A 19,186-nucleotide genomic window follows, 5' to 3' on the forward strand; every position below is an offset into this window, starting at 1 on the left:
AGTAAGTATGTCTGCCAGTGGGAGGCCAGGCTAAGGAGCTGCCATGGAGGGATAACAGTTGAGCTACCTGCAGGTGATCTTTCTCCAGTTAGCCTGTGGGAATCAGGGCCTTAGATTTTAGAGACAACATATATCATATTGGTTTTGTGCTTGGACTCCACATGGTTTCCAATTTTAAGTGGTACCCAGAGCAAGAAAAAAATCTACAGTAGGTCCAGGCTACAGTGCAAGTTTCTCTGACACTTCAGCCTCGTGACCCTGCAGACCCAACTGTATTATATTCTTGCTATACAGAGTCTATGCAGCCTTAAAAATCCCCAATAATAGAATTAAAAAAACACACTCCTAGGGTTTTTGAGCAAACCGTGCCCTCTTCTTTCAGCAATTAGTCTCCATTTGAGAAGGTGCTCACTTGCTACCAGACCCTGGTAGAGACTTAACACCTGGCCATGAGGTATTAATTTTCTGTATGAATGAGACACCCATTATGAATTTGTTTCTATTTACTCTGTTGAATAGTAAAATTTTGTGTGAGCACTGGCAAATGGATTAAAAGACTGGACTTGGGTACATAAAAATGGCACAAGTAAATTACATGATACCAATTCCTGCTATTTCATTGTCTCTATCTCTCAACCGTCATGTATGGCCTCATGGGAGTTCCTCATAACCAGTTAGAAGAGGGATAAAACAATGATCCAGTTTGTGGATCTATCTTCTTGGAATGTTGATAGTAGATGTAAATGGATGTCTGCTGCACTATAACCCCACTCAGGAATGACTCAGAGAAACACTGGGAAAGAAACATGCTACCAGTAGGTAGAATGCTATGTGGTTCATATGGGTCTTTGTATATAACTCTTCATGGCTGTAGGTATGGATCTACTCTGACCAATATGCAATGATTAAAAGATTGATCAGGGACTTTGGAAAAATTTAAATTAGAAAATTAATAACAGTGCAGATTTTGTATCCCATGATATAATAATTTACTATTGCACAACAAATTACGACACACTGAGGTTAACAAAACATTCATTTATTAGTTCACACATCTGTAGGCCAGAGGTCTTACAGTGTATGATTGTGTTTTCTGCTCAGGCTCTCACCAGGCCGACATCAAGGTGTTTTCAGAATTCAGTTCCTTGCAGCTATAGGACTGTGGTACTGCACATTTTTACTGGCTAACAGCTGAGCTGTTTTCAGCTTATAAAAGCTTACATTCTTTACCACAAGGCTCGCTCCATTTTCAAGCCCGTAACAGCACATTGACTCTTTCTCATGCTTCTAATCTCTGACTTCTCTGGATCTGACTCTAGACCCCTATTTAAAGGGATAATATGGGGTGCCTGGGGGGAATCAATCTGACTCTTGATTTTGGCTCAGGTCATGATCTCAGGGTTGTGAGATCAAGTCCCACATTGGGCTCTGTGCTAGGCATGAAGCCTGCTTAAGATTCTCTCTCTCCCTCCCCTTCCCTCTCTAAAAAAAAAAAAAAAAAAAGCGGGGAGGGGGATGATGTGATTAGGTCAGGGCCACCTAGATAATTTTCCTATGTTAAAGTCAACTGATTTGAGACACTAATTATATCTGCAGACGGCTTCACAGAAACACATGGATTAGTGCTTGATTAAATAACTGGAAGAAGGTATGTATGCAAACCAGCTGGCAATTTGGTAGGCGATCTTAAAATTCTGCCTACCACAGTCCACCTTCTGATTCCTGAAGATTCATTTCCTTCCCAAATGCAAAACATCTTCACCTTCTCCCAATATTCACAAGAATCTCATCTCATTACAGCATTAGCTCAAAAGTTGAAATCTCATCATCTAAATCACCTAAACTAGATGTGTATGAGATTCCTAGGCATAATCCACTAAGTACAGTTCCTGAAGATATTACTCTCCATCTGAAACTCCATGGGTCCATACACTAAGTGTCATGGCGACCAAGTTGGATACTATGACTGGGCTCCACAACATTGCCTTCCTATTACCAAGGTTGACCTGGCTACTGCCACTGCCAGCTGTCCAAAACTCCCACAGCAGAGGACAATGCTGACCCATGTATTTGGCAACATTTCCTGGTGCAGCCAACTACCTGCCAAGTGGTAAATTGATTATTGGAACCCTTCTTTCACAGAGGAGTCAGAATATTTTTCCTTACAGTAATAGATATGCATATCAGATAAAGAATTGCCTTTACTGTCCATAACACTTCTGTCAGCATAAGCATGTCTTAGTTACCTGAATAGTGCCACACAAAGAATCACCAAAATCATATTCAACCAAGGAATTAATTTTGCTACAAAAGATAAAAAGAAATGGGCTAAATCTTACAGAATTTACTAATCTATGACTTCTCTTATTGTGAAGATTTGGTAATAATTATTTTGTAAATGTTTGGTAGAATTCATCAGTGAAGCCATCTGGACCTGGGCTTTTATTTGTGGGTATATTTTTTATTACTAATGCAATCTCGTCACCTGTTATAAGTCTATTTGTTTAATCTATTTCTTCTTTTTTATGGAAGTATAAATGACATACAATATATTAGTTTCAAGTGTACAACATGATCACCACATTAAATCTACTTACCATCTGCTACCACACAAAGTTAATACAATATTATTGATTATACTCCCCACAGCTTACTTATTTTATAACTGGAAATTTTACTTATTGATCCCTTTCAACCATTCCTCCCAATCTTCCTCCCCTCAGTCAACCACCAATCTGTTCTCTGTATGTATGAGTCTGAGTTCTGTTTGTTTTGCTTTTTAGATTCCACATATCTGTTAAACCATGTGGTAATTGTCTTTCTGTTTGACTTATTTCACTTAACATAATACCATCAAGTTTCATCCATGTTGTCACAAATGGCAATATTTTACTTTTTATGGCTGACTAATATTCCATTGTGTGTGTATGTATCACATCTTCTTTGTCCATTCATCCATTGATGGACACTTAGGTTGTTTCCATATCTTGGCTATTGTAAATAATGCTGCAATGAACATAGGGGTATATGTATCTTTTTTAATTAGTGTTTTTGTTTTCTTTGGACAGATACCCAGTAATGGGGTTTCTGGATCACATGGTAGTTTTTAATTTTTTGAGGAACCTCCATTCTGTTTTCCATAGTGGCTACACCATTTTACAATCCCACCAACAGTGCACAAGGGTTCATTTTTCGCCACATCCTCACCAACACTTGTTATTTCTTGACTTTTTGATAATACCCATTCTACAGGTATGAAATGATATCTCCTTGTGGGTTTGATTTGCATTTCCCTGATAAATAGCGATGCTAAGCATATTTTTATATGCCTGTTGGCCATCTGTATGTCTTCTTTGGAAAAATGCCTATTCAAATTCTCTGTCCATTTTTTAATGAAATTGTTTGTTGTTGTTTCTTTGTTGTTGTTGTTATTGAGTTGTATGAGTTTTCATACATTCTGGATATTAATCCCTTATTGGATATATGATTTGCAAATATCTTCTCTCAATCAGTATGTTACCTTTTAGTTTTGTTGAGTTTCCTCCACTGTGAAAAGCTTTTTAGTTTGATATAGTTCCCTTTATTTATTTTTGCTTTTAATTCCCTTGCCTTTGGTGCCAGATCCAAAAACATGTTGCTAAAGTTGATGTCAAGGAGCTTACCACCTATGTTTTCTTCTTGGGGTTTTATGGTTTTAGGTCTTACATTCAAGTCATTAATCTATTTTGAGTTGATTTTTGAATATGGTGTAAGATAGTGATACAGTTTCATTCTTTCGCAGGTACCTGTCCAGTTTGCCCAATACCATTTATTGAAGAATCTGTCCTTTCCCCATTGCATATTCTTAGTTCCTTAGTCATAAATTAGTTGACCATATATTTGTGGGTTTATGTTTGCGCTCTCTATTCTGTTCCATTGATCTATGTGTTTGTTTTCATGCCAATAACATACTGTTTTGATTACTATAATTTTGTAGTATAGTTTGAAATCAGGAAGGGTGATACCTCCAGCTTTGTTCTTTCTCAAGATTGTTTGGCTATCCAGGGCGTTTTGTGGTTCCATATAAATTTTAGAATTATTTGTACTAGATACTTGGAAAATGTCATTAGAATTTTGATAGGAGTTGCATTGAATCTGTAGATTGCTTTGTGTAGTATGGACTTTTTAACAATATTTATTCTTCTAATCCATGAGCACAGAATATCTTTCCATTTATTTGTGTTTCTTCAATTTCTTTCATCAATGACTTATATTTTTTAATATATACATCTTTAACCTCCTTGGTTAAATTTATTTGTAGGTACTTTATGCTTTTTGATGTGATTGTAAATGGGATTATTTTTTAAATTTTTCTCTTAAAATTCTTTATTAGTATATAGAAATGCAACAGGTTTTTGTATACTAATTTTGTATCCTGCAACTTTACTAAATTCATGTATAATAAGTTCTAACAGTTTTTGGTGGATTCTTTAGGTTTTCTATATATAGTATCATGTCATCAGCAAATAGTGACAATTTTACTTCTTCTTTTCCAAATTTTATGTCTTGTATTTCTTTTTCTTGCCTAATCTCTATGTCTAGGACTATTAAAACTATGCTGAATAAAAGTGGGGGAGTGGATATCCTTGTCTTATTCCTGATATTAGAGGAAAATCTTTCAGCTTTTCATTATTGATCATATTAGCTGTGGATTTGTCATATATGGCTTTTATTATGTTTAGGTGCATTCCCTCTATATCTGCTTTGTTAAATGTTTTTATCAAAAATAGATGTTGAATGTTGTCAAATGCTTTTTCTATATCTATTGAGATGATTGTATGATTATCTTTTATTTTGTTAATATGGGGTATCACATTGATTGATTTCTGCATGTTGAACCATCTTTGCATCCCTGGATTAAATCTCACTGGATCATAGTATATAATGCATTTAATGTATTGTTGAATTTGGTTTGCTAATATTTTGTTAAGGATTTTTACATTTATTTTTATCAGGGATATTGTCCTGTAATTTTCTTCTTTGTGGTGTCCTTATCTGGTTTCTGTATCAGGAAAATGTTTGCCTTGGAAAATTAGTTTGGAACCATTCCCTCCTCTTCAATTTTTCAGAGGATTTTGAGATGGATTGGTATTAAATATTTTTTATATATAGATAGATATAGATATAGATAGATATAGATATATCACATCTTCTTTATCCATTCATCCATCGATGGACATCTTGGCTCTTTCCATATTTGGCTATTGTGGACATTACTGCTATAAACATTGGAGTGCAAGTGTCCCTTCAGATCACGACATTTGTATCTTTAGGGTAAATACCTAGTAGTGCAATTGCTGGATAGTAGGGTAGCTCTATTTTTAGCTTCTTGAGGAAACTCCATACTGTTTTCCAGAGTGGCAGTACCAGCTTGCATTAGTTTCCATGAATTTTCTTAATTCTTCTTTAATTTCCTGGTTGACCCATTCATTCTTTAGTAGGATGCTCTTTAACCTTCAAGTGTTTTAAGTTCCTTTCAAATTTCCTCTTCTGATTCAGTTCAAGTTTCAAAGTATTATGGTTTGAAAATATGCAGGGAATAATCCCAATCTTTTGTATTGGTTGACACCTGATTTGTGACCCACTATGTTATCTATTTTGGAGAATGTTCCATGTGCACTTGAGAAAAATGTGTATTCTGTTGCTTTCAGATGGAACGCTCTGTATATATCTGTGAAGTCCATCTAGTCCAATGTGTCATTCAAAGCCCTTATTTCCTTGTTGATCTTCTGCTCAGATGGTCTGTCCATTACTGTGAGTGGGGTGTTAAAATCCCCTACTATTATTGTATTATTATCAAAGTGTTTCTTTAGTACTGTTATTAATTGGTTTATATATTTGGCTGCTCCCAAGTTAGGAGCATAAATATTTATAATTGTTAGATCTTGCTCAGTGAGTAGTTGCCCAATGGTGCACATACCCTTGTGGCTCCTCTCGGGCGGAGGAAGAGAGTCTTGCAGCTGTTCTGTAGCTTGCTGGACCCCTGCTCTGGGAGCAGTTGCCAGATAGTGTGCACGCCAGCACCACTCCTCCCAAAGGAAGGAGGAGGGTCTTGCCATGGTGATGCTGTTTCCAGGGCCCCAGCTTGGAGAGTGGTCACCTGATCATGCCATGGTTCACAGTTTATGGCAAGACCAAGCTGAAAGCCCACTCCTGGCCTTGCTGATTATAGCTGGTGTCCCCGCTCTAATGCTTGGGGACTCTGTCACACTCAGGCACCTCTGTTCTTTCTCTGACCCCAAGGATCCTGAGACCACACAGTACCACCTAGGATTCTGCCCCGCTTCACCACCTGAGCACCTTCCAGGCAGGGACATCCCTCACTGGAGCAGACTTTTGAAAGTTTCAATTTTGTGCTCCAGTGCTATATCACTTTCTGGTAGCCAGTTAACAGTGGCTCCCTCCTCCTGGGTTTTATTTTCCAATATATCCCCTCAGATTCACTTCTCTGCACCTCCTACCCGTAAAAAGTAGTCACTTTTCTATTTGTAGAATTGTAGTAATTCTTTTCTTAGATCTCAGGTTGAATTCACAGGTACTCAGAATGATTTAATAGATATCTAGCTCAATTCAAGGGACCAGATGAAATGAAGGTCTCCTACTTTTTCAACATCTTCCCTCCTCCAGCTTGTTACAGTTTTTGTTTTAAAGTCTATTTTGTCTGATATGAGTATATGTACACCCACTTTCTTTTGGTTTCCATTTGCATGGAGTATCTTTTTTTTATCCCTTCACTTTCAATCTGTGTGTGTCCTTACTTCTGAAGTGAGTCTCCTTAGGCAGCACATAGATATGTCTTTTTTTATCCATCCAGCCACTCTAATTCTTTTAATTAGAGAATTTAGTTCATTTGCATTCAAAGTAATTATTGCAAGGTTTTACTTATTGCCATTTTGTTAATTGTTTTCTGGCTGTTTTTGTAGTTCATCCCTGTTCCTTTCTTTTTGTCTTACTCTCTTGCCTTGTGGTTTGATGACTTCCATTAGTGTTATGTTTAGATTCTTTTCACATTTTCTTTTGTGTATTTAAGCTTTTGCTTTGAATTTACTATGAGTTTCACATATATCATCCTATGTAAATAACATTCTATTTGATAGAAACTTAAATTTGAACACATTCCGAGATACTGCATTTTTGCCCCCTCCCCATGTTTTGTTTTTGATGTCACATTTTACAGATTTTTATCTTATGTATCCTTTAGGTATTTATTGTAGCTTTGTTAATTTTACTACTTTTGTCTTTCAGCCTTTATAGTAGCTTTCTAAGTGGTTGATCTATGTTTACTATATATTTACCTTTTCCAGTAAGATTTTTACTTTCATAAGTTTTTTTTTTTGTTATTAATTAGTGCCATTTTTCTCAGCTTAAGGAAGTTCCTTAACATTTCTTGGTTTTTTTTTTAAGAGTTTATTTATTTATTTGACAGACAGAGAGAGAATGCACAAGCAGGGAGAGCAGCAGAGGGAGAGGGAGAAATAGGCTCCCCGCTAAGCAGGGAGCCCGATGTTGGGCTCAATTGCAGGACCCTGGGATCATGACCTGAGCCAAAGGCAGATGCTCAACGAACTAAGCCACCCAGGCACGCCTAATTTCTTGTAAGGCTGGTTTAGTAGTGATAAACTCCATTAGCTTTTGCCTGTGTAAAAAAAAAAAAATCTCTATCTCTCTTTCAATTATGAATGATAACATTTCCAGGTAGAGTATTCTTTGTTGGAAGTTTTTCCTTTCAGCACTTTGAATAGGTCTTGCCACTGCCTACTGACCTGCAAACTTTCTGCTGAGAAATCTGACAGCCTTATGGGGTTTCCCTTGTATATAACAATTTGTATTTCACTTGTTGCTTTTAAGATTCTCTTTATCTTTAACTTTTGACATTTTAATTATAATGTGTCTTGGCATGGATCTCTTTAGGTTCATCTTATTTGGAACTCGCTGGGCTTTCTGGACCTGAATGTCTGTTTCCTTTCCTAAGTGAGGACATTTTCAGCCATCATTTCTTCAAATAAATTTTCTGTCCCTTTCTGTCTCTCTCTTCTCCTTCTGGGACCCCTACAATGTAAAAGATATTCTGAATGATGTTGTCCTATTGGTCCCTTAAGTTACCTTCATTTGTTCTTCCTTTTGATGTTCTGTCTAGATGAGTTCATTGCTTTGTCCTCCAGCTCACTGATTATCTCTTCTGCTTCATCTAGTCTGCTGTTGTATACTTCTAGTGTATTTTTTTCAGTTCAGTTATTGTATTCTTCAGTTTTATGACTCTGTTTGGTACTTTCTTTACATTTTCTGTCTCTTTGTTGAAGTTCTCACTGTGTTCATCCACTCTTCTCCTGAGCCTGAGTGTTTCCTTATGACCATTACTTTAAATTCTTTATCAGGTAGATTGCTTATCTCTGTACATTAAGGTCTTTTTTTCTGAGGGTTTTTCTTGTTCTTTCATTTGGAACATATTTCTCTGTTTCTTCATTTTTCCTGAGTCTGTGTTTATTTCTATGTATTAGGCAAAATAGCTACCTCTCTTAGTCTTGAAGGAGTCTCTTAGCTTTGTGTAGCTGGTGAAACTTCTTGTTCAACCTTGCCCTAGTTCTTGTTTTTCTCTCAAATCTTTGTGGTTATCTAAACTGCCTGGTTTATTCTTGAAGTGTCCCTGCTTTTGGAAGTGTGCCAAGACCTGTCAGTGCTCCAAAAGAAGGAATCTCATTTAGCACCTAGTTCAGGCTGATTAGAAACCAGAGGCAGGCAGCAACTTTTAAATTATGGAAATATAGGGGTGCCTGGGTGGCTCAGTCGTTAAGCATCTGCCTTTGACTCAGGTCGTGATCCCAGGGTCCTGGGTTTGAGCCCCACATCAGGCTCCATACCTCCTGTCAGGCTGTAATTATAATCCCCCTGGCCTCCATACCAAGAAATCTAGAAATTTCCTTTGGACAATAGTTGCAAAAATCATGGTTCTAGATATGTAGATAAGCTTCTTTCTGGGAGGTCTCATCAACCCGTAGCAAGGCCAAGAGGGTGTGCAAAGATGGTGTCTCTCTGCTTACATTTCCTGGGAGCACCTCCTTAGTTCCTAGATGTGTGGCAAACCTGAAGCCTGTCCTGCAGGCTAAGCTCCAGGCTAAGTAAATAGGCATTTTTTATAGGAAGCCCGGGGTTGTGTTTCAGTCTGCTGTCTGTGCTGTGCCCTGGGGTGCTGGCCAGCCAGGAAATGTCTTTCTGATTGTTATGTTACCGTGGAGCTCAGGAACACCAGGCCCATTGGCCACCAGGGCCAGGTAATCAAGAAGCATCCACTGTGTGAATTGCATGCACCCTTTGGCTTTAGCTGGGCAGCTGGGGAGTATAGGGGGTGAGATATGCTTGCTGGTTTCAGAAAGGCAGTGGGAAAATGTCTTGACTGTGCATGCCCTTGCCTTCAGGAATGCATCAGGGCAGTGCCTTTTCTGTGTCCATGTGCCAACTTTAAGCTGGGAGTGGGAGAAAGCCATGATTGCCTTCACTCCCCAGCACAAGTCAAGGAGTTGGGGGGGGGGGGGTGTTGCAATCACCCATGCTCTCCAGCTTCAGCAAAGCAGTGAGATATTGCCTCAACTGCTCACCCCCACCTGTCTTAGCAAGGTGGCAGGAGGGTTCTGCACCTGAGCTCACCCACCTGGGCTAGCAGGGTAAGTGGATAGTGCAAAAAACAGCATCTGCCAGTGCCTCCATCTCTGTGAAGTGTTTTAACTGTCCCCTGCCCCTTCAGCAGATGCTTTTGGATTAGCAAATGAATCTCCTTCACATACAGTTTAGGTGTTTTCAAACTGCTGCTTTTTTGATGGGTCTCAGGATGGGTGAGACAACATGTGAGCCTTTTAAAAGGAGAATCTCAGGTTCCTATAGCACATTGGGCCCCATGGGCATCAGCCCCATCGGTTTGATAAACCAAACATTTTGGGAGCTTGTGTCTGGTGCAGATCCAAGGGGTTGGGGTGCCTGATGTGGGAGATATGCAGGAGATAGGCAGGACTGGTGATAACCCTCCTTATTGTGTATCACTGTACTGGGGGTGGGGTTTTTGGTGAGACTATGTCTATCTGCCTCGCCTGCCCATTTCAATGTGGTCTTTGTACCCCTTGTTGTGGAGAAGCAATTCATCTAGTTTTCAGATCTTCTTCAGAGGAAAAAATCTATCTATATGTAGCTGTACATTTGATGTGTCCATGGGAAAAAGTAAGTTCAGGATCTTCCTACAGTGCCATCTTGTGGAAGTCTCTCTTTCTTCTTGAGTCTGCTTTAGTAGTTTGTGTCCTTCTAGGAATTTTTCCATTTCATTTAAATTATTTAATTTGTTGGCATACAATTGTTCTAGTATTACTTTATATTATTATTTTTTTATTTCTGTAAAGTTGATAGTAATGTTCCCTCTTTCACTTCTGATTCTAGTTATTCAAGTCTCTCTTTTTGCCTTGGTCAATTTGGTTAAAGGTTTGTCAATATTATTGACCTTTTCAAAGAACCAGCTTTGGTAAAAACTCTCTGCAGTGTAGAGATAGAGGGAACATACCTCAGTAAAAGAAAACCATTTACGAAAAACCCATGGCGAATATCATCTTCAAGGGGAAAAACTGCGAGCTTTCCCCCCCAAGGTCAGGAACATGACAGGGATGTCCACTCTCACCGCTGTTGTTCAACATAGTACTGGAAGTCCTAGCCTTAGCCATCAAACAGCAATAAAAAGAAATAAAAGCATTCAAATCAGCAAAGAAGAAGTCAAACTCTCACTCTTCGCAGATGACATGATACTTTACGTGGAAAACCCAAAGACTTCAGCCAAAAATTGCTAGAACAGCAAAGTGGCAGGATATGAAATCAACGCACAGAAGTCATTTGCATTTCTATACACTAACAATGAGACAGAGAAAAGAGAAATCAAGGAATCAATCCCATTTACAATTGCACCAAAAGCCATAAGACACCTAGGATTAAACCTAACCAAAGAGGTAAGGAAACTGTACTCTGAAAACTATAGAACACTTATGAAAGAAATTGAGGAAGACACAAAGAAATGGAAAAACATTCCATGCTCATGGATTGGAAGAATAAATATTGTTAAAATGTCTATGCCACCTAGAGCAATCTACACATTCAATGCAATCCTTATCAAAATACCATCAACATTTTTCACAGAGCCGGAACAAATAATCCTAAAATTTGTATGGAACCAGAAAAGACCTCAAATAGCCAAAGGAATGTTGAAAAAGAAAGGCAAAGTGGGAAGCATCACAATTCCAGACTCCCAGCTGTATTACAAAGCTGTAATCATCAAGAGCGTATGGTCCCAGCACAGAAACAGACACATAGATCAATGGAACAAAATAGAGACCCCAGAAATGGACCCTCAACTCTATAGTCAACTAATCTTTGACAAAGCAGGAAAGAATATCCAATGGAAAAAAGTCTCTTCAACAAATGGTGTTGGGAAAATTGGACAGCCACATGCAGAAGAATGAAACTGGACCACTTTTTTACACCATACACAAAAATAGACTCAAAATGGATGAAAGACCTAAATATGAGACAGAAATCCATCAAAATCCTAGAGGAGAACACAGGCAGCAACCTCTTTGACCTCAGCCACAGCACTTCTTGCTAGACACATCTCCAGAGGCAAGGGAAACAAAAGCAAAAATGAACTTTTGGGACTTCATCAAGATAAAAGCTTCTGCACAGTGAAGGAAACAGTCAACAAAACTAAAAGACAACCTCCAGACTGGGAGAAGATTATTTGCAAATGTCTTATCAGATTAGGGGCTAGTATCCAAAATCTATAAAGGACTCATCAAACTCAACACCCAAAAAACAAATAATTCAGCCAAGTAATGGGCAGAAGACATGAACAGACATTTCTCCAAAGAAGACATACAAATGGTCAACAGACACATGAAAAAATGCTCAATATCACTCAGCATCAGGGAAATACAAATCAAAACCACAATGAGATGTGACCTCACAGCAGTCAGAATGGCTAAAATTAACAAGTCAGGAAACAACAAATGTTGGCGAGGATGCAGAGAAAGGGGAACCCTCTTACACTGTTAGTGGGAATGCAAATTGGTACAGCCACTCTGGAGAACATTATGGAGTTTCCTCAAATAGTTAAAAATAGGGCTATCCTATGACCCAGCAATTGCACTACAGGTATTTATCCAAAGGATACAAACATAGCGTACCCCAATGTTTATGTTAGCAATGTCCACAATAGCCAAAATATGGGAAGAGGCCAGATGTCCATCGACAGATGAATGGATCAAGAAAATGTGGTATATATATGAATATTACTCAGCCATCAAAAAGAATGAAATCTCACCGTTTGCAATGATGTGGATAGAACTAGAGGGTATCATGCTAAGCAAAATAAGTCAATCAGAGAAAGACAAATATCATATGATTTCACTCGTTTTTGGAATTTAAGAAACAAAACAGATGAACATAGGGAAAGGGAGGGGAAAATAAAATAAGATGGAATCAGAGAGGGAGACAAACCTAAGAGACATTTAAGTATAGGAATCAAACTGAGGGTTGCTGGAGGGGAGGTGGGGGGGGGAATGGGGTAACTGGGTGATGGACATTAAGGAGGGCACTTGATATACTGAGCACTGGATATTATATGCAACTGATGAATCACCAAACTACTTCTGAAACTAGTAACACACTATATGTTAATTAATTGATTTTAAGTTAAAAAAATATATATATATACTAGAAAATTGCAAAAAAAAAAAAACAGCTTTGGGTTTCATTGATTTTCTTTATATTTTGTATTTTCCATTTCATTAATTTACACTCTAATTTTTATTATTTCCTTCCTTTTGCTTGCTTCAGGTTTAATTTGCTCTTCTTTTTGCTGTGCCTTTGGTGGAAGGACAGGTTATTAATTTGAGATCTTTCTTCTTCAGTTGGATCCCATAATTTTGGTATGTTGTGATTTCCCTTTTGATTTCTTCTTTGAGCCATTGGTTATTTAGGAGTGTGGTGTTTTATTTTCACACATTTGTGAATTGCCCAATGTTTTTCCTGCTATAAATTTCTAATTTCACTCCATTATGGTTGGAGAACATACTTTGCATTATCTTCATCCTTTAAGTGTATTGAGATTTTTTTTATGGTGTAGAATATCACCTACCCTGGAGAATGTTCCATGTGCACTTGAAAAGAATGTATACTCTGTTGTTTTGGGGTGGAGTGTCCTATAGATATGTTAGGCATTGTTGTTCCACAGTGTGGTTCAAGTCTTCTATTTCCTTGCTGATTTTCTGTCTAGTTTTTCTATCCATTATTGAAAATGCAGTATTGAAGTCTCAAAGTATTATTTTTGAATTGTCTATTTTCCATTCATTTCCATCAGTTTCATTTCATGTATTTTGGTGATTATTAGGTGCATACATGTTAATAAATTGTTATGTCTTCCTGATGGGTTGGCCCTTTTATCATTATAAAATGTCTCTCTTTATTTCCAGTTATAATTTTTGTATTAGCATCAATTTTGTCCAATATTAGTATAGGCACTCCAGCTTTCTTGAAGTTGTTGTTTGGATGATACATTTTTCTCCTTCTTTTTATTTTCAATCTATTTGTATCTTTCGATCTAAAGTATGTCTCCTGTAACAGGATATCGTTGAATCATGTTTTTTATCCAGCTTGACAATGTGTGCCTTTTGATTGGATTGTTTAATGCATTCATATTTAATGTCATTGTTGATATAGCTGGATTTACTTCTGTCATTTTACTTTTTATTTTCTATGATCATGTCTTTTCTCCTATTCCTCTTTCACTGCTTTATTTTGCATTACCTGTTTATTTTTAAATATAGTATACTTTAATACGTTTTACAATATTTTTTACTTATGTTTTTAGTGGTTGCTCCCATTTACCATATATATCTTAACATATCATAATCAGCTTCAGAGTCATACCTTTTTAATTCCAATGATATATAAAAACGTTATTACTATATAGCTCTATTCCCTTATCTCCCCTTTTGTGCCATTATCATTATATTTTACATTTATTAATGTTGCAAGGCCAACAACACATTGTCATATTTATTACTTTGCCACCTGTAGTTATTTCCTCAGCCCTTTACAGCTTTACTCCCACCCACCTCTTTTGTGCTGTGATTAGCAAATATATTACACATATAGTAAAATTTTATATGTTATAGTACCAATAATCTCTCTCTTTCCTCTTTTCTGGTACTACTCTTAAACGTAATGCTGGTGTGCCCAATGGTGTGCCACATTTCTCTGAGACTCTGTTCATTTTCTTCATGCTTGTTTCCCTCTGTTGTTCAGTTTGCATAATCTCTATTGATCTATCTTCAAGTTTTCCAATTCTTTTCTGCCAGTTCAAATTTACTGTTGAATCCCTCTGGTGAAAAACTTTTACTTCAGTTGTACTTTTTCACCTCCAGAATTCCATTTAGTTCTTTTTATAATTTCTATCTTTTTATTGATATTCTCTTTTGAATATGACATTGTCATTACACCTTCCTATACATCTTTAATCATACTTTCCTTTAGTTCTGTGGAAATATATATGTATATATTTTATAGATAGATAAATATTTAGATATATCTATATCTATATATCATTGAAATATTTTTCTATTAGATCTGGTATCTGGTCACTCTCACAGTTTTTTTGCCTGCTTTCTTTCCCAGTGCATGAGGTATACTTTTTTGTTTCTTTGCTAGTCGCATAATTTTTGCTGGAAACTGGACATTTTATATAATATATTGTAGCAACTCTGGATACTCCCCCCACACCATGATTTCTTATTGTTATCTACTTGTTTATTTGTTTAGTGACTGGCTGGACTATTTTAGTAAAATCTACTGCTCATACACATAGTGTTAACCTGATGTTCAAATTTTGGTATGAACACAGGCATACTGGAATCACAGCGGTATTGGTAGAGTTTTCCTTCACTGTTTCCCTGAACACATCTAGCTGTTAAATTCCACTAATTCTTAGTTGATTGCTCTCTTGTTTTCAATAGTGCCCTGGGCATAAATTTCTCTGCAAATTAATCCAATCAAACTGTGACTCCTTCAGATGACACTTTCTGAGGTCAGCTTTTGATACCTGTTTGATACTTGACTCCAGGAGGGCTCCTCTAAGCTGTCCTATTTTTCAGTTCTCTTCTGCAAACCAGCCAGCCCACAGTCAAGGCTCTGTGTTTGTTAGACCCATGAGTATTCTTCCAATTTATTTTCACCACAACCATCACGTTTCTTGAGAGTGCCCTTAGGCTTAAGATTCTTTGTGCTCTGTTGTAAGTGAAGCCAGTTCCTTTGGGAATAGATAAGGAGCTATTTTATGGCTTGCTTATCCCACCAGTAAAATCTCTGAACAAGGGCTCTGGAACTGGGGATCAGGCAATGGATAGCTTCTTTCTGAATATCACATCTGTTGTATGATCCGAGCCCTCAGTGGAAGGGGACAGCAGCCTGAGGTCCTCTCAGTTTGCATTTCCTGGCATAGTACCACTGCCTCATAAGCTGAGGCTGAAGCGGGAGAACTAGGTTCTTGTCTCAAAGAGTTGAAGAATGAATCTCACAGACAAAGGAGAGTGAGTAAAGCGATAAGAGTTTTTTTAATCAAGGATACAGAAAAAGCTCTCAGGAGTGAGAGGGGTCCCAACAGGGATGCCACTGAGAGCTTGTAGGCTGGTCTTTTATTGAAAACTGACTGGGAAACTTATGGCCTTGAGTTTCTTGTGCCGTCTTGGTTTGAGCATGGACTATTGATAACACCCTTAATGACTTAATTCTTTGAGATTTGGTCATTTTCTATGATACATTGTAGCCACCAAAGAAAAATACTCTGGACCATCCAAAAAGCCAGGTGGTCTGTTTCCTTATCTCTTGTTCACTTTGCCTTAGTGCTTCTGCCTGCCAGGAATAGTCTCAGAGCCTCGCCAGGGGCCCCCTATCTTTCCCTGCCTATACCTTAACCCTTTCCTTATTGAAGGCAAAGACAATTGGAGCCCCAAATATTCTAGGCATGCTATGCCCAAGGTAGATTCTCTGTTCCACAAGTGGGAGTTGGGCAGAAGAAGGGAGACCACCCCCCTCAGCTGAACTCATCCAGGATTTAGTCTCAGCAACAGGCATTTGGGATAAGGATGAAGAATGCTGAAGTCCTGCCCCTCTTGTGAAGTAGGCCCTCTGGCTGGGATCTTGGGGAGAAGGAGCCCTGTGTTTTTGGCTGCAGCAGTGTGGAATGAAGTATCCACCTCATTGAGCTTGGAAAGTGGGGAAGGAACTGTCTTGGTTCAAATATTACAGGCTCTCACCTTACTAAATTTTTGTAGATTTTCTTGAACAGATGTTTCTTTGTGTGCTGTTTGTCCTTAGGACCATTTCCAAAAGCTTTAATGGTTGTGGGTTTTTAAAATATAATTTTCATCACTTTCACTGGGTATCAGGTCAGTAGTGGGGCTCCTCAGGCAGTCATGACAGAAATCAGTTTTCCATTATTTCTTCACAGTGTTTCTTCTCCATTCTCTTTCTCCTCTTCTTCTGGAACTCTGATTACATATACAGTAGATTTTTTCCCACCATGCCTCATTAGTCTGTCATAGCCTTTTCTGTACTGTCTATCTTGTTGCCTCTCTGTTTCTCAGTCTAGAGGTTAGCACCAGTTCAGAGTCTTTAGCTAATAACTCTCAAAAGGTCTTGATATTTCCTTTTCCCTAGTGCACAGTCACCCTAAAAAATATCTGCAGGTCCCACTGGGAAAGGTTGAATGGAAGATTTATAATATACACCAGTGGCTGTAGGGTCCTACCTTAAAGGTACTCTGCCTTCCCCTCAGTTGAGTAAGATATTGAGAAACCCCACCACAGCAACTCTAATTAGGCTCTCCAGCAGATCTAGAATTTTTTTCTGCCTGAAATATATTGAGCAGCATCCTATACACTGCCCAATTATTTCATTTTTTGGAATTCTCTGATTAGCCATCACCACAGATCCCTGTGGTTCAAACATCCTCTAATTATCATTTCATTCCTGTGGCTTATTGTTGTAGTTGCACTCACCTTGTCTTACATGATTAAGCACTGTCACCTGACCTCCACCACTCTGGGATCCCTTTATTCACATTAAGATCAAGTAGCTGATTCCATTGCAGTACTCTCCACCATTCTCTCCAGCCTACAGAGCACAGACACACAGAAATTTTCAAAGATGCTTGGTGACCCTCTCACTACTGCATTTCTTAATATTTTAGAGCATGTCTACACAAATGTCCCTATTTGATATTTCAGGATTCCACTCTTTCCTTACTTGCATCCTTACCTTATTGTAAAAGCCATAGCAGGTAGAACATTTTATTGGCAGTGGAACTCTGTGACACTATGAGTACCCAGACTTGGTCCTCAGTTTTATATATCATAAGACGAGGGACTCCTTCAAACATGTCATGCAGGTTTTCTAGGGTTCTACATGTGTTTTCTGTTGTATTTTCATAGTTTTTAATTTCCTCTTTTCCCTATGCATACTCTTTAAGACCATCAGATAACTCCACAACTTTTTGGATACTTATTTTCAACACAGTATTTAAATGACACATCTGTTTGATTTCCCAAAACTTTGGATTCCTATACTTCATTCCATGCCACCAGTGGTGTTAATTTGACTGTGATACTATACATGCCATGTACCAGTGAACCTCTCCTAACAGCTGCTTTCCACTCTCCTTACCCCCATTGTAAGGAGGTTATTTTTCCCTCTTCAAATGAGCAACCCAATTCCTGTAGTAACTTTTGGTATTTACTACTGTATCTGAGAAGTGCATGGCAGAAAACGGGGGGCATATTCACATTAGAAAATGTGAGAGGAGTTTTTTTTTTTTTTTTCCAAAAGGACAATATACAATTGTGTGGGAAGAGTATTTGAGAACCACAAGGGACAGTGCAATACTCCGTGGCTAGTAAAGGTAGGATTATCAGCCCTAGCCCTGAAAGACAAAGGGAGAGAGGATTTACTAAAAGTTGGAGACACATAGCCTATGTTGAGAGGGCCACCTTACAGAAACCTTTGGAGAAGAGACTCAGTGTCTGGTGACAGTGCAGGAAGCAAACTGGGAGGAAAAGTTCCTGACCACATTGTTCACTGCTGGTTCCCAAAGGACCATGTAGTTCATACAAGTCAGACTTCCCAGGATACAGAAAGGGAGGAGAGTGAATCCAGATGAGATGCAGAGATATCCAGCAACTGGGTGAGAGTCATGTTAGTAGTAGTCAGTGAGAATTGTGCCTGCAGTGAGAAAGGGTACACCATTGGCTTTATTTACATTGTAAGGAAGAGAGTAAATGGTATATTGTTATTAGAGGGTCAATCCAAATAAGACTGGGATTTGTCTGAGCTCGTCTACTGAAATAAGAAATGTACCTGTTTAGTACTGTCCTATCAAAAAGGCATTAAAGATAATAAGAGTATTGTTTTATAACCACGGGTCTGAGAAGTTATGGATGCTTTGTACCAGCTTGTTGTTTATTGGTAACAACAAGGTTGATTATTTGCACCTAGTCTTGGTGAACCTTCCCACCAAGAGCGCTCTGCTGTTGAAGCTAGCTACATAGCAAGAATATGCCTACATAACCAGCAGTGTAGGAGAATCCTGGACAGAGACTCCATTTGTGCTCTCTGGTTCCGAGGTATTCTGTGTACACATCAGTGGTTCCTGGTCCAAAAGAAGTGCCTATTGCCGGGGTTCGTATAGAGAGGGCAGACAATTGGAGCTTGCACCTGGCCACTCCAGACCCCTTGTTATGAGACAGTTTTTAGCTGTGACACATATCCTTAATGTTGTTGCTATATTGCATCTTTTTTTCTGCACTAAACTATGGATTTGCAAGCACTGACATTTGGAGTCCCATGAGTCTTCTTTAGCAATGGAACTCTTTAACTGCTATAGTTATCATAGCATCTGAAGAAGGAACTACACAATACTATGAGATGCTTTCCATTTGCCTTTTTTTCTAGATCTGATTTGCTCTAAAGACACTTTCAGGTTCTCTTCAGTAGATATATGAATCCTTGCCTTTATGTATTCTTACTCCCAAACTTTGTTTTACACCTTAGAAAGACCTTCATCTCCCATCTC

This window comes from Phoca vitulina, unplaced genomic scaffold (assembly GCF_004348235.1).
Source record: "Phoca vitulina isolate PV1807 unplaced genomic scaffold, GSC_HSeal_1.0 scaffold57, whole genome shotgun sequence".
Classification (NCBI taxonomy): Eukaryota; Metazoa; Chordata; class Mammalia; order Carnivora; family Phocidae; genus Phoca; species Phoca vitulina.